Raw genomic sequence first — 12,007 nt, 5'->3', positions numbered from 1 at the left:
CTTTGCCAGGAGAAACATCCAAAATAGGTCATAAGGAGCCATCTTGGCCCTGTTATGAATTCTCCTCATAATTGTTTGTGTCATCATGTAGATTTTTCAATAGACACTGCTTCCCTCCTCTTCAGATTGCTTACCCTCAACTCCACATTTCCAAACAAATATTCAGCCTGATTCAAAGCCGAGCAAGCTCAGTACAGCAGAGCACGCTCAGCTCCAAGTGTTTATCATGCAGAGGCTCTTACAGTATATACATATATCCACCTCTGGCAAACGTCGACGCCAGCACGCAAAGCTAATTAAGCCCATTGGGTACAATTAGACATGGCGGCTCTTTCTCATTCTGGGAAATGTGGGCAAAGTGGATCATGCTGCAGGGTCAAGGAGTTCCTAAGAGGCCCAGTGCCCGATGGGAGAAGAAATTCCAGTGTCCACTATGTGGAGTGTTAAAGAGGAGCAGGACGGGGTGCAAAAGAGGCTAAAAATGTCAATTAATAGTTAATGTGGGATTATTTTGTTCCATGCTGGTGCATTTGAGTTCATGCAGAGGTCGAATCTCTGTAGAACAACAGAAAATCATTTTCGGTGAATCTCTGAAAACTGAAATTTGAATTAAATTCTCGTTTTTGTCAGTTTGAGTTTTGCTTGTTGTTAAATTCTGTAAATCTCACATATTCTACCACAGTCTACTTTATTGTTTTGCTGCTTGAGGGTGTATGTCATTCAAATTGCACATAAATTAGTTATGTAGTTATTGATTAATGTCTGTTATCCTTGCATGCAGTGGGGCAGATTTGGTTTCATGGTTCCAGATCTTAAGATTTCTGTCTCAGAGATTTTATTTGTCTACATCTTAATACTTGTACGTGGGGTTTCTTGTATGGGCATTATAAATTACATTATGGAATGAACATAAAGTAAAATGCTTGATATTAAATTATTATTGTTCTTTTCTTGTAATTGAGATTCAAAATTCCAGAAAAAAGGAGCGTTTTAATGGGAAATCTCAATAAACACGATGATGTCATGGAATTGTGTGTAAATTTCAAACATGTCTGTTTCATGTCTTCACATTTGTGGATTCGCTTGCATGATTTGAAAATACAGCAGCAGTTCAATGTGACGTCTGTCGTTTATTGTTATTATTTAGCTTTTTATCTTTTGCCATCCGTCCGTGCAGCCAAACGCTTTTCCTGTTGTGGGTGCAATTTACACACTTTTGCAGGAGGACAACATGTTGTGTGTGTCCTATAATCTTTTAAAGGGCTGCATCTATAAAACTGTGGGTCAGTACTGATACTTACAAGAACAATTTGGCCAATAAGCAGTTGTGACATCTTTTTAATTTATGCTTATTTCTTTATATGTGTTCCTTTGTGTCGGGGAAACAAAGAGATTATCTTAAAAATAATCTCTCCATCACAATTTTTTTTTTGCATTTTGCACTGACATTTTAACACAACACTACAGATAAACATCAGCACTATGTTTGCTAATTCCCCCTTATTTACAGATCAGTCAACAGGGCCAGTATCGGGCAGCTTGAGCCCCTTTTTCTCCACAAAAAAATGAATAAATCAGTTTTGTATAAATCAGACGCTCAAAGACGATCTGCCATCCCTGCCACAGTCCCTCTCTCTCGCTCCTCTGATGTTAGTAAAGCAGACACTCTCACACATCTGCAGCTGTTATCATAACGCAGTGAACAATGAAACTTTCCTGGGTGTTTTTGTTTCCGCTTTTATTTTTCCTCCCCGAAATATGATCTCGCTGTCAGTGATGTCATTCATATGACTCACATTAAACACTCAGCTAAGCCATCTGCGTTGCATGCCCGACTCCTACAAAACAAACAGGACGGTCATGTCTGTGGCTTCTTTGCATGTTTATCAGGAACAACAGTGATTTTGGTTATAGATGGTGTGGTATTTTAGTTTAATGTAATGTAATCAATAAAAATTTAAATTCTTGCAGAGATCCTGGTGAATGTTTTATTTGCTGTAGTCTAATTAACAAAAATATACCCCGAGCAGACTGGAGTCAAAAATCACGCTAAACATATTTTATTGTTTGTCATTTGGGAGCTTTACCAGATCATTTACTTTTACTACACACACTCCACACTTGCTTTTTTCCCCTCCAGCCTGGTCTCACTTTCTTGACCGTTTCATTATCTGAGCAAAAAGGAAATTCTCCACATGTTTGACGCTGCCCACCTCACCTCTCGTACATTTTATTCTCTCCTCTCATCTATCTATTGATAAGTGATTGTCGTCTCCATGCACGTCTGCTCTCTGGTCATTTGTGTCTCAAAGCTCCAGAAACTGTCCTCTAACTGCTGCAATTCTGCCCGTCCTCAGCCAATAAAGATAAGAGCGGGGCGGCTGGAATGTGGAGCAGAGAGGTGACGGTGACGAGCTGAAGGGACATAAACTGACATAAACTCCAACACTTTCAGTTATAAACCTTTTACCTCCTTGTTTTGTTTATCTGACAAGTCATGTGGACACATTTTCAAGTTATACATCTCAGGCTTTTAATAAAACAGCGATTATTCTGTCTATTAGCAGCTCATGACAGTTTTTACACTTTCTGGGAGTTGTGAAGGAAATCTCTTTATTTGTCAGCACCTGCGGTTTTTCATCAAAAAGAATTTTTAAAAAAGAAAATTATTCGTTTGTTTGTTTTTATAGTATTTTTTTAGTTAATGCTGATGAAGAAATAACTCCTTATAACACTGCAGAAAGTTATTAAATGCATAGCATATCAACTGAAGGACAAAAATCAATCATGAAAAATGAAAATCGTTGTTTCTAAGAGACCAGTGTTTTACCGGTGTCTTGTTTTGTCTGACGAACAGTCAAAAACTTGAAGATATCTGGTTTGTAATCACATGAAACGGGGACAAGATGCAGATTCCCACATCAGAGGCATCCAAATAATCATGTTTTTGCTCAATAAATGACTTAAAATTATTTATATTGTATTTAAAAAGTCCAAATGTATTCTAAGGAACATACAACTAATCGTGCACATCTTCAAGACCAAACGATCTGTCAATTAAAAGAACGATATAAGTAAGAGTTCAGATATTAATTACATTGTTAAAATTTAGAAATGCATCAGATACAGCTCGCATCATCCACGTTGGTCCCTGCTTTGTTCTTTATGAAAACATCAGCATAAACTAAGACCGAGTCGGGTCCTGTGCTCCGGGCTCACGGACCACCGGCAGGTCCGGCTCTAATGATTTCATAGCAGCAGATTTAACAGAGGGTGGCTGCTCTGTGTCAGACGACCCCAGAGGGTTTAGCGAGGCTGACAGTCAAAACATCGGCATAAAGGATTGACCCTGAGAAATCCTGACGTGGAGATGGTTCAGGGACCAGCATCTCTAAAAGTCCGACGTATAAAAATGAAAGCCTAACAAAACTGAAAAGCACTTAAGGTCAGCTCTTGTCTTTCTCTCTCTAATCCTCCGTGTACTGGTAATTTGAGTGGATTCTGTTTGTGTCTGTTTGTGGGGTTTTTTCCCATATTGCTCTAATATCAATATACTGAAATCTTCTGGCCTACAAATAAACTCTTTAAATAAAGCTCAAAGATGTCCAGTTTCGAAGTAAAAGGAGAAAAGAAAAAGATGTCTCTATATTTAGATCGGACCTTTACAATCTCCCACAATGACCAGCAGGTTCAATCCCAGAGCTTTCTAGCTGGGAGCCCACAGTGAGTGCTAACCGCTGCACCACCCTGCCACCCTTACATGTGGGAACAATAAGTTTTTACTGTTGTTACAGCTCATTGGGAAAAAAGATTTACCATACAACACACAGCGAGACAAAACCCCACGAGAAACACAACCTGCATTTAGATTATATATATATATATATATATATATATATATATATATATATATATATATATATATATATATATATCTATATATATATAGTCTTGATGGACATTTCTACATATTCCAGTTCTTTAATTCATAAAATATTAATCAGTATTGTATTGGCTGAAATTAGATAAAATTCCACCAAATCTGGATGGACAGGGGACTTTTTTTTAAGGCTATGACTGGATGTAATTGAGGCAACAAAGTCCCTGGATATCTGTTTCCTAGGGAGCCGATATCATGATTACACTAACTTCAACAAGCATAAACAAAATCTTAAGTGTTTCTGTAGCATTTAAGGAATTTGATTCAGGAATACCTGTGTAAAGCTTTTATATGTACAGATTTCTCAATGTAAGACAAACTGTTTACCCGTTGGTTATAAAATAGGGAGAATAAGCTGTGTGAAGGCTGTTGTGTATAGTAACACTCTGTATTAGTGTTGAGGTCATTGTGTTTGCTGACATAATTGCCCCACAGGCTCTTAATGGCAGAGGCAGCTAGTTAAAGTCTCCTGCTTGTCCATTCATACTCAGCGCTCTCCACCTCGTGCTCCTGCTCATTAAAACGGCGAATGGGCCACAGATGTGGAGTCGCCCATTAGTTTTTACCTGGAAGGAGCTTAGGGAGAGGTGAAGGTAGGAAGTCAACCATCAGGGCCAGGGCTTTGTTGCCCTGCTGGGGCCACCCAGGCTAAAAATGTCTGAGCTCACACGTGTTCGTCAGGTGACAGATGTTACCTGCTGCAGGTAGACAAACGGCAAATGTCCTCAAAAGGCGGGCTTAAGGGTAGATTTTTTTCACGACACACTAAAATGATTAACGTATACAAATCTGGAGGATCTGCTGGTTCTGTTTTTAAAGTCCCGCATCAATCAACGGCAGACAAACAAATCCCTTAAACCTGGTTTTGCTTACAGGATCAATATGAGCATTGTCTCTAGCTCTTAAAGGGACAGTTCACCACAAAAGTTCAATGTAAACATGGTGCTTTTTATCCGTCTGTTTTGGAGTGATTGCCCAGTTTTGGGAGATATCAGCTGCAGAGACTTATCTTGACTATACTGGAACTAGATGCCACTCGCTTTGCTTTGAACAAAACCCCAGAAATATGCAGCTGGAATCACTCAAAGAAATCCACAAACCTTGTTGTGAGAAGTCTAATGTAAAAAATATTCTTTTACTGAGCTACAACCATCAACGGTATCGCCGTTCAGGAAGTCTGCATGATGAAAGGCTCATGTTTGTGACGGCACAACATGTGTAAACATGACTGATATCAACCCTCAGCCACACGCTTTCTTCTGCACAGCGAGATGGTTGGTAGGTTTCGTTCTTCCTTCTTCGAAGCTTTTATTTTTAGTGAACAGAGTAATAGTTTCAGAAACTAAACATTTCTCCACCACACAGTGATATTCCAGGAAACACACCTTAACAACAAAACTTTGCGTCAAAGACATCTCCCAGTACCACAACTTACCGTTGCTCCCGAGGCGGTGCATCAATTATCGCAGCTTCGTCGGAGCCAATGAGCTGAGCTACTACTGACCTTGTGAACGGCGCATTTTAACCTTAACCTAACATTAAGGTTAACGACAGAACTCAACAGTCTAATGCAATCTTAGGAGGTGTGTAAAAGGTACTGCCACACCCAGTGCATAGAATATATGTGCAAACATATGTGGAAAGACTGGAGGCGTATGACAAAAGTGCATTGTATAATAATACAGAAAAGTAGACGTCTAATAAAGGTGCTTTTCCAAGACAGTATGACAGAGTTCTCAAACATATCCATGAAGGAGTTCCAAGCTTAGTGTGGAAAAACTTGACTTAACCCCATCTAACACCACAGGGATAAATTGAAAGCCCAACTGCAAGCCAGGTCTTACGGTCCAGCTGAATGTGCATTAGTACATGCACCCTGCAGTACTTACGCCTGAAAACCAGAAGATCTGAGATACTCCAGATTAATGTCCTTGGTGTTGACATACAGCTGTAATGTTTCCACAAAACCTTGGTCAAATTTCCACATACTTTAAACATATTTGAGGCCAACATGAGAATAAAACCTGCATTAGTCAGAAATGTTGACCCTAACCTGGAATTGAATGACTCTGTAATGTGAAAAGGGTCAATCTGGCTGGAAATATCAAAATAAAGTGCTGTATGTAGGTTTACTCGGGAATCTATAAAAAAATGATGGACCTAACATCTATTTCCATCCAGAGTTTTTAAATCCAGATGTGACAAGCAAGGCCAGACCTAACGGGAATAGCGTACATCGATATAGCAGCGACTTGTCATACACAAAGCAGTCGCGCAGTACAGCACGAGTGGCCCCCTGTTGGCTCTTAGAAAGAATATCAGTTTAAGGCACTTCAACGTTGACTTTACCTTAAACTCAGAGCACCCTGAGGGCTGAAATAAAGCTCACAGTCATTTGGCTCATTGAGCTGAGCAGCATGAGGGGAGCTATGGCAGAAATACTGCGCGGTCCTTGCCAAGCACCGTAACAAAGACAGACCCTCTCAGTCAGGAAAGTAAGTCAAATGTACCAGATAAAGAAGCAAATAAAAGAGCAGATTTTGAGGTTAAACTTCACTAGGATGACAGTGTTGTTCAGTGTCTGGTAGATCTGTAAATATCCAACTGATTGCTACACACATTAACCGGTTTCCTGACCTATAAACCTGCAAAACGGTGACATTTGTGTGTATCTAAGCTGGCTTTCTCGTTTTTCTGCACCTCCACTGGTCAACAGTGTTGGTCAAGTTACTTGAAAAAAGTAATCAGTAACTAATTACTGATTACTTCCCCAAAAAAGTAATCCCGTTACTTTACTGATTACTTATTTTCAAAACTAATTAATTACTTAGTTACTTTTTAAAACACAATTTACAACCTGAATAGGTGATAAAGCTATAGATCTTTCAGCCCAATTCTACTTTTTCTGCATAATTCATCATACAAAATGTAATCAAATGGAAAAGTCTCTTTTTAAAACTTGTTTTATTAGTTTTAATCTTTTAACTTTATGCATCAAGCAAACATTTAATTATATGCAACATTCACTGACTGGAGGAAATTAGTTTAACATTTAAACCTATTTTCTGCACATTCCAGCACATAAAATAAAATATTTTTTGTGTTTACACTCAGTCTTTCAAATAGATGCAAGTAAAACACAGCAGAAAATAAATAAAGTCAAAGACTAGCGGTCCTGTTGCTCTATTTTCACCTGTAAAGCAGGAGTGGGGTAGGCGGAGGTTTACCCTGGTGCAGGTGTGCCGCGGTCAGTGGAAGAATCCGCGAGTTTCTCTGTGATTACATCGTAGCTACTCGGTGCTTGCTTGGAAGTTTAGGGGTTTTTTTCGCTGTAAAAAGAAGTTTTCTTCCCACGCACAACGGACACTAATGTTTTTGTCACTTTTTATGGAATCAAACTCAAAGTAAGGTCAGTACTTCCACGCTTTAAACGCTGCACGCTCATACTCTCTCCTGCACTCGATATATGATCCATTGTTGATCTGCACACAGCTGTTTTCACAAACGTCGCACTCGCTTACGTCACTGTCATGAGACGTTCTCGCAAAAAAAATCACGGTTTTAGTAACACAGTAACGCAGCGTTCCTACGGGAAAGTAACGGTAATCTAATTACCATTTTTGCAATAGTAATCCCTTACTTTACTCGTTACTTGAAAAAAGTAATCGGATTACAGTAATGCGTTACAAGTAACACGTTACTGCCCATCTCTGCTGGTCAATAATTGATTAAAGAAGCTTTGACAAAACAAAGTAATTGTTTCATGCCATAACTGGCTTATTGACCAGGTCAGACTTTAACTTTTACCTCCAAGCCTACATGTCATCTGTCAGTTTATTTACAGACTCTAAAACTCTCACTGTTCAGGGTTTAATTGGGTTTATCTCACTCGGATGTGACCAGAAAATAACAAGTAAAGCAGCTCTTCGTGGTTTTGAGTGCTGCGTGGACAGATTTCTTTCAGTTTGTCTCAGCTGTGTTTGAACCTCTTTCTTATCTGTAAAGACCCTAAAATAGCTTAGCAGCTCTGTGTCCCAGCTGGCATTAGGCCTCATGATAGTGTCAGATCAGCCCGAGGAATGCAACGACAAGCTCTCAGACTCAGATTGGATGCCTATCAGAGCAGCGTGAGCTCTGACTGGATGCTTATCATAACCATAGCCCGTTGTCAGCTGACGGGATGACCTTTACAGTATCAGCCACTGGATGCCATCTGAAGGCGAGGCAGCAGTGGCGGTACTTTCCCTGATATTTTTTCACACCTCCCTCATCAGACCTGTAAACCGCAAAGAGCATTATTCAGAAACGAGAGGGGTACTTTAGGAAAATGAGGCAAAGCAAGCTAAATTTAAAATGTTATCTCACACTGCGAGCAATGAATCATCTTCTCTGCGTCGACTTCGAACCTCTAATATGCACGAGTGCACGAGTGTCAGAGCGCTGAAGGTGGTGAAACAGGCCTGCTCTATACAAGTCAGCACTTACAAAAGGTTCATGAGTGCAAATTTTGTGTTAATAGCCATGGCAAATACGTAATTCCTCAAGTAGATTTTCACAATGGGTGGCACACTCCAGAGTCTCTGTAGAGATGATTGTGGAGGTTATGCTTTGAACTGATCTTATAAAATCAAAAATGAACATAAAAGAAAAGAGAAAAAGTTATTTTAAGCTTGTGGTTGTTGCTGATTTTTATACAGCTGTAAAAAGTTCAACTTAATGCAAAGCTATAGTTTCTGTACAAGTGTGAAAACATTCGATTGTCTGTGCCAGCTGAAAACTGTTTATTTTCAGCAACTCAAATTTTCAGATGTTTTGGTTTAGATATGGAAAAAATACAGCTGGTGAAGATTCACCCTGCCAGTGAGCAACACATCAAGACACAGCTTTTGCCAAGAGATAAAGACTTGTTCGTGCCTAATACGGTTATGCAGTTCCAGGTCTTACCCCATTGAGTTTTGTACAGTACAGCTGTTCAATATCTCAGGATGTAGAGCATCTACTAATTGGAAAGTTGGTGGTTCAATCAGGCCGCCCAAGTCTGCTCGCCAAATATCCTCGGGCAAGATACTAAGCCCCAGATGCTCTCCGATGCATCCATCAGAGTGTGAATGTTAGAGAGAAAGCACTTAAGCAAAGAAAAAAAGACCTTTCTGATATGCTAAAACTACACATGTTCCAACAATCGCAACTATTCTCTTTGATTGCACATAAAATGATCAAAGTTACATGAGAACTTCAGTCTGCATCAAAAATCTTACAAAAATCGCTTACATCCCCAGCCAAGTCTTACACATTATTCTATATAGTAATAAATAATAATGACAATAATAACTAAACCAAGAAGTGGTCAAAGGGAAATATTGAGATGTGCATATAGACCTCCATTGGTGAGTGCCTCGAACCTGCATTCTTTCTACTGGCCAGCAGAGGGCGATACCTCTGGTTATAAAAAGAAGTCACATTGTATATAAGTCTATGGAAAAATGAGCCTTCTTTAGCTTGACCTACCTTTCTCTGTGAACTGATAACACATTTGGCTGGTGGATGTACGGTTTTATTTACTAGTTTTCAGTATTATTTAATTCAAAATCATGTTCGTTTTGTAAATTATTATTATGTTTTGAGCAAAACAGATGATAAAGCAGGGCATGCCTTAGGCCACGGTGATTTACACGCTTCTTTATGAAAGTACAGTTACTCTAGCCCTTGTCAGAAACGGTCTTGCCAAAATATTTCGATATGCCAGTAGAGGAACGACACCATCATGTAGCTGTAAGTGCCTTGATATGACTGTTGTTGGATTTGACGGCATATTAATAAAACTGGTTTGAATACAATTGAGTTATATGGCCCTTGGTGTAGTTTTAATGTTTCTAGAGAATTTTGAAACCTTGCCCTCTGTAATCTGGTCAAGCATACATGGTTATGTGAATGTAGGTGTGGGTGGCACTGGTTTCTTTGTCCGAACATGGTGGATAACACTGATCCAGCCTACCTTCTATTTATTCCTATCAAAATGCTTTTGCTGCTGCCAGATATGGAGCACAGACTGTTTTCCCAGAAAAGCCCCTCTGGATGGCTCGTGTTGAGTCTACACTCAGAGTTTTAAAGCAATCATGTTACAATATGCAAACTAAAGATAACTGTTACTACTTTAAATTACACATAAGAGAGAGATGACCTGAGAATTGTAGGGTGTAATTCTGTGGCCGGGACATAAATCTGACCGTGAATGCTTTGTGGCCGCCCAGGTCAGTCCTCCTGTGGGAAAAGGGAGATGAGAGACTTGGGGTCAATCTAGGCTAAGCCCTGCTGGTGCCAGTGAACCCCCTATTTCACCAGACCAAGGTCAAATACTGTTTAAGAAAAAGATTGCATTTTTGTTGCATGTTGTTGCATTTTTTACTCATGGGGGGGGTCGTCTGAGTGTTGGCGTTTTCTCTGTTATCATAGGATCTTTACAATATTAAAGCATCTTGAGATGATTGTTATTGCGATTTGGTGCTGTACAAATAAAATTGAATTAAATTTGTCAACCTGTTTGCAGCAACGGGAAAGGTAATGAGAGCTTTATCATCTCGACAACAGTATAGCATGCATGCAAGCATCTGACAAAAAGTTATGAAACCAGGCTGCTGAGTTTCGGCATCTTAAAAAAAGCCAAAGCTCGTGTGATTAAATCATTTTCTTGTTTTTCTTAAATGTGTCAAACATGCATTTACTCAAAAGTTATTGGCTTTTTGTTGCTTAAATTGGGCCTTTATAAGCATAACCATTCAAAATGATTAATGATTTATGTTCAATATAATGTGTGTTTCTTAAAAAACAAAAAAAACAGGGACCTTATGCAATTTAGCAGGAGTGCATAATCAAATATTTTATGAAATGGTTACAAATTGTGTGTAAATGAACACAAATTTGCCTCGGTTTTGCAGCACTTAGCACAAATTTGAATCTCACATAATTCATCTAGAACTTTCTTTTATGACAACAGTTTTTGGAGATTTTTAACATGTGCAAAAATTTAGGAAAGGGTGGATTTTACCCACCATTCTGTCCACAATCGTCTCCTGAACCTAACCAAGTCGAAAACAAAGCCCAGGCGCAAAATAATATTAAAGCTGATCCAGGTCGCCTTCCAGCTGGATCACTAGAAGACGCAGCTGGTGGCACAATAATGGTGGAACAGAAGCATTCCTGACATCTTGTTCCTTTGCATTTTTTGGCTACTTATCCCAATTTTTTTTAATGGCAAGTCTAAATTAAGCAGTAAATATGTTTTTGTCTTTAAAAAAATACAGACGGCAACCGCTGTTGCCACTCATGCAAAGCTACTCCTGCACAAACACGGAGTTCATGCCATAACCATGCCACTGAAAACTGGCAATTCTCTACATTTTCACTATTTTTACTACAATTTTGCATCATGCATGAACTTTATGTGGGGTAAGAATATTAGAAGGAATTATATAGCCTGGGCTACAATTAGCTTAAAATATTTGATGGGATTCAACAGTTGAGTGCATCACATCACGTTTATTCTCACTGTTTGTGTTTCGGATCCGTAGTTTAAACAGGAGAAACATTAAAGAGGAGAAAAGGATCGTAGGGTATTGACTTGTTTCAATCAATCCACCCAGCCTAATTGTGAGGTCATGATCCTGTTATCAACTGAAATAAAATGATAAAACAAGAATGATGGGTCAGCTGAATTAACGTGAGCACGATTGAGCCCAGTCTAGTCGAACAGACGGGGGAGTTTGGGAGCTCGGCTAAGGCGCGATCCCGCCGCTCTCTGCACCATTTTCCCATTCCCCGGCTTTTCCATGTCGACTTCGCTCTGCAGCTTCGCTCCTGAGGAAAAACAGACGCCCTCTCTGCCGCCACCCTCCCCCTCCTCCTCTTCCACCGGCTTTCTTCTCCTTCCCCCTTTGCCCCTTGGGCTTTTTTTATGGCAGGGCTTCTAACATATGACCCCTGCCATGCATTAGACTGCATGTAAGCATCCAAACACGACAATATAAAAAAAGAACAGTGTGCGATAAGGTACACAAATTTCGTGTGTAT

The sequence above is a fragment of the Neolamprologus brichardi genome, chromosome 10 (genome assembly GCF_056152115.1).
Source record: "Neolamprologus brichardi isolate AB-2024 chromosome 10, ASM5615211v1, whole genome shotgun sequence".
Taxonomy (NCBI): domain Eukaryota; kingdom Metazoa; phylum Chordata; class Actinopteri; order Cichliformes; family Cichlidae; genus Neolamprologus; species Neolamprologus brichardi.
Note: the sequence above shows the minus strand (reverse complement) of the source record.